Below are 5,698 nucleotides of genomic sequence, written 5' to 3' on the forward strand. Positions count from 1 at the left end.
GGGGGGGGGGGGGGGGGGGGGGGGCGGGAGGAGACTAATGGTGGGTTTAACAGGGTTACACAGGCAGAGTCCTGGTGCGGGACGCTGCTGGATGGATGGTGAGCCTTCCAAGGCTCCAATCCGTCAGGAAGTGATTCTCCCCATCCAGAGAAGCTTAAATTGTCCTACTCTCCTTATACAGCGGCACAGTAGGAGATCCAGGGCATACTATGCTCAGTAGAAATATACCAGCATTCCCCAGGATAATTCAGAAAGCAAATGAGCTGCAAATCACATTATATACTGGAGGAAGCAAATTCTCCTTATCAACTTTGCATTAAAAATACTTAACATATATCAAGTCCTGGTATGGTGCTGTGGGCTAATGCACTGGACTGCAAGGTCAGTTTGAATGGCAAGGTCAGTAGCTCAAGCTCACCAGTTGCTCCTTGGAAACCCTATACAAGGGTGCTGTTAGTAGAAATCCACTCAACAGCACTTACGAAAAGCAACTATATGTATATCAAACCTTGAGCACTTGCTGATATAAAGATGAAGAAAGCAATGCAAATAATACTACAACTTTCTAAATTCTGTTGAATTCCAGTTCAGGTACTGTAAAATACTTAGGGAAGAATTACACGCAAGCATGAGCATAGGTGCAAATACACACACATACAATCACACAAAGGTGCCGGCACACCTATTGCATAATGCAAGAAAAAAGACTCCAGAATAAAACATAGACCGTTTTCATAGTCAGACTAAATGTCTTTGCCATCTGCTTAGTGGAGATGAATGAATAAGATATATCAGAATTTCACTGCAGAGCACTCAAAATGTGTTACATACATTTATGCTTGCCAAGTTTATAAACATGCTCATAGTGCTCATTCAGTTCCTTCAACCAGTATTTGTTTTCTTTTTACTAGAAATGGACATGGTGTTGTCTATACCATCCACTTTAAGGTCTGGCACATAGTAGGTGCTTAATACATATTTTCTGAGTAAATGAAAATATGAGCTCTTCCATATCTAAACAGAAGTTCTGCCATTTAAAATAAACAGTTGTAATAAATCATATTAATTGAAATCAGAATAGACTCACAGAGTACTATAACATCAGAGAGTAGGGGTACCTAACCCAAATTGGAGGGGGGGCTTGTTTCATAGCGAAATTGCAGTTATTTCCATTTAATCGTTTTGTGGTTTTCTGATTGTGTTATCAAGTACCCATTTAGGGTTTCCGAGAAGCAACTGGTAGATTTGAACTGCCGATCTTGCAGTTCAAACTGACCTTGTGGTCTAGTGTTCATCCTGCAGCATCATACCATGACTAGTCACAAATTAGTCCTTTCAGAATTTTGTTTATATGGATATATATATATATATATATATATATATATATATATATATATATACAGCTGGAACTAGATAACGCTTTCTAGTCCCTCAAAGATTTAATGATTTAATACCTTGGAAACCCTATAATAGGGACACCATGAGTTGGAAAGGATTTGATGGCATATAACAACAACAACATACTAACTTAGGTTTTCAATCAATTCCCCTTCAAGACAGTGAGTTCAGTGGTATCATTTTCCTTTCTCCAAAATGCTTTTTATTTTTGTTAATATTCTCTGAAATAAATTAATCAAAATATGATTAGCCTTCACCTGCAAAATACCATCCCTCAATGAGATGGACTCCCTTAATAGCCACAACAGTGAACTCAAAGACACCAACAATCAGGATGATAACCCAGGACCAGACGATGCTTTGTTAAATTGTATTTAAGATTGCAATTAGCTGGACCTGACTCTATTAATAATATATCATACACAATAATCACAATAAAATACTATAACACCAAACAAAAAAGATTTCTGTTTTAATTTTTTTTTAATGTATCTTTATTTCATTTCTTCCTCTTTGTCATGACCTCACAAAGAACCTTCAGGGTCCAGTCATCACAATTTCCTCTTACAGAAACCACATGTTCTTTCCCTGATTAGGTCATGTACACTTAATCACTAAGTGACCTTATTCATCATAACTTCCAGTAGGCAGTGCAGTGACCAGAAGGAGATATACCCTCTGTAGTCCTTTCCATATCATGTATAGTTTTCTTACAGGAATTAATCACATGAACAATCTCCCAAGATTCCTACTAATCAGAACAAACATGTCACAATCTAGTCCCTGAGACTCAAACTATCTTTTATTATCAGAATGTTTGCCTGGAACATAAATGTCAGACATAACATTCTAGATATTTTATGAATATTAAAGGAAGCAACTCACAAGCCAGCAGTTTGTTGTACTGTGGTGGCTTGTGTGCATGCTGCTGTGATGCTGGTAGCTCTGTCTGTCCCCAGCATTTTAAATGCTAACAGGATCAGTCATGGAGGAAAAGTTCAGCAGAGTTCCCAGGTACAGAAAGCTAGGAAGAAACATCTGGTAACTTTCTTCCAAAAATTAGCCAAAAGAAACTCTATAGATCACAATAAAATCTGTCCAAGAGTTTGACTCACTTACTTTAGACAGGTCATCAGGAGGGATCAATCACTGGAGAAGGACATCGTGTTTGGTATTGTTGCTGTTAAATGCCTTCAAATAATTTCCAACTCATAGTGACTCTGTATGGGGTTTCCAGTTGAAGACGGTGGGTTTCTATGGCTGACCTTATAGTTTTCAATTCAGTGTTTATACCCTACAGTGCCACACCAGGACACAGGTGACCATGAGTTGGAGCTAGTTCAACAATGACTAAAGACAAAAGCAATGTTCATAATATAAAAGACAGATATTAACAATATCATACTGGTTTTATAATAGGAGACTGAGGAAGCGAAAAATTTAGGTATTTGCTCCCAAATGACACAACTAAAAAATGTCAAAGCTACCACCTGGCTATAGTCTCTTACTTGGTCACCACTCAGTCATGCCAAATCATAGCAATGTTATATGTTTCACATGAAAGTTAAAAAAAAAAAAAAAAAGAACATATTCTGCAAAATATGATTCATCAGGAAATGTGTAAGGGAAATAATTCCTAATGTTTTCCTCAGTGAAGATGAATATAAGTCATCTGAATTTTTATTTGCATCATGCTCATCATCTTGCCTCATGGATTCTTTGGCTATCTGCCTAATAGTCAAGTATCACACAATTGATTTGACAATTTATTGCCTTGTTTACCCCAAGGTTATCATGGAAGGTATTTATATTTATATTTTCTGTTATACAAATTATCTGATGATATATCGCTTCTTAAAAAAAAATGAAAACACAACAATAAAGAATCAATATTTGAAAACAGAAAAAAAAAAAAAAGTTAAGTCAAGAGAGGAACATCCAAATTATTTAGATAACTGTAGTGACTGATAGCTCTGGTAGTGTAGTGGTTACGAATCGAGCTGCCAACCTTAAGGTCAGTGGTTTGAAACTACCAGCTGCTCCGCGGGAGAAAGATGAGGCTTTCTACTCCCGTAAAGATTTATACCCTCGGAAACCCTGTACAGGGTCGCTATGGGTCGGAACCGACTCAACGGCACTTAACAACAACAACAACAACAGTGACTGATACCAGGGAAGAGTTTTCAAGAGATAGAGCTATTTGTTTCCAAGGTTCAAATCTCTTTCTAAAGATGTACTTTCATGACAATGATTAGAAAATAATTATGAGCAAATACAGGGATATGTCTTGAATATATCATAGACATATATATAAAAAAGTCATTTTTTTCAGATTCGGTTGCTTGGATACAAGAAGGAACTTATAGAATACAAATGAACTTGAGGGAAAAAATAATACTTTCAAAACAATGGAGAAATGACACTAAGGTTGAAAGAGGTAATGGAAATATTTCTTTGATGGGAATAGAATCTAAAAGCAACACTATTAAGTATCTGCACGCAGCTTTAAAAAATACTAAATTACTGAAATCGAGAAATACCACCAGTATGGAATGAACAAAACCCACTTCCCTAATGAGATTTTAAAAGGTGAACAACTATTTTGTACATTTTCTAACTGTTATTTTTCTATTTATGTTAAATATATATTAAAAACACAAAACTCCTTAAATATTACAAGAAGGCTTGTAGTGAATTTAGATATGACCTAACTGACGATTGACATAGAAATGGCTCCTGTAACCTGAAATATGAATTAGGGAATAATAACTTGCCTTCCCACTGGCATATCTTTATGAAGAAAAGTACAGTATTGCCCCAAAATCACGTTAGTCTTCAATGCTGAAGTTTACTGAAGAGAAAATCATAGGAATTGTAGGTTCATAGACAGCCTCAGTGCACGTATCATGTTTTTTTCTGCTTGCATAACGTCTTTGAGAGAAGTTTTGTGTGTTTTTGTTTTCTTTGTTTTTTGTCTGTGTCATCAAAGCAGATGTTTGGCACTGCCAAGCTACTCCACCATGTGTCTAAGTAGACATTAGGAATGACTGAAGACATGTGCCTATTAGTTGTTGGTTTTTCAAAAGCATTCTGATTCCTGAGCTGCTCCATAGAACTCGGAACGTCTGATCCCCATGCCACATTCCAGCTGTTTGGATGTTTGTTTTTAATCTCAATGTAGTTTAATAGAAATAAATGAGTCATCCTGAATATATGTAAACTGACATCTGTGTCATGGAAACTGATTAAAGTGGTTGGACTTGAAATTGAAAAGATAAGATTGTTATTTAATTAGCCTTGTTGGATGAATTATGTTTTGAATTTGCTCTTCTTTTTCCTACAGTCCTTGAAAACATATTCCTTGTCTTTTAAACTAGTAATCTTAATCTTTGGCACTTATGGGACCTTTATTCTGTGAATATTCAAGAGAGTTAGTTAAAAAATAGGCAGTCAGAACCGGCTCCAGGGCACATCACCACCACCACCACCACCACTATCCTATCACCCAGTTGGATCCATCATCATCACCATAGCATTTCATATAAGCCAGATAGTATTTCGAAGTGTTTACACATATGAATTCATTCAATCATGAAAACAATCCTATGAATTGGATGTTGAGGTTGTTGTTATGTGCTATTGAGTTGATTAAGATTCATAGTGACCCTGTATAGGGTTTACCCAGGCGTGGCTGGCGGGTTTGAACTACTGACCTTTTGCTTAGATCCAGTGTTTATCCTACAGTGCTACATGCTTCCCTCCTCATTTTATAACTAGAAAACTGAGATGTAGAAAGATCCTATGACTTTCCCAAGAACAGTTAATTAGGAAGGGACTCCTATGAGACAGACACAGATAAATCGTCAAGCAATAGAGACCTGGTCTTAACCACTCAGCAATGTTGTTGTTGTTGTTAAGTACCGTGGAGTTGGTTCCAACTCATAGTGACCCTGCACAGAGTTTCAGAGGTTGTAAATCTGTATGGGAGCAGAAAGCCCCATCTTTCTCCCACAGAACTGCTGGTATTTTCGAACTGCCGACCTTCAGGTTAGCAGCCCGATTCGTAACCACTACGCTACCAGAGCTCCTTAACAACTGAACTTTACTGCCTTGCATTGGGCAAATCTGCTGCACAGGAACTTTTGAAAGTACTGAAGAGCAGAGATGTCAGCTTGAGGACCAAGGTGCGCCGGACCCAAGCCATGGTATGTTCAATAGCCTCATATGGATGCGAAAGCTGGACAGTGAATAAGGAAGATCATAGAAGAATTGATGCCTTTGAGTTGTGGTGTTGGAGGAG

The sequence above is a fragment of the Chrysochloris asiatica genome, unplaced genomic scaffold (genome assembly GCF_000296735.1).
Source record: "Chrysochloris asiatica unplaced genomic scaffold, ChrAsi1.0 scaffold00013, whole genome shotgun sequence".
Taxonomy (NCBI): Eukaryota; Metazoa; Chordata; class Mammalia; order Afrosoricida; family Chrysochloridae; genus Chrysochloris; species Chrysochloris asiatica.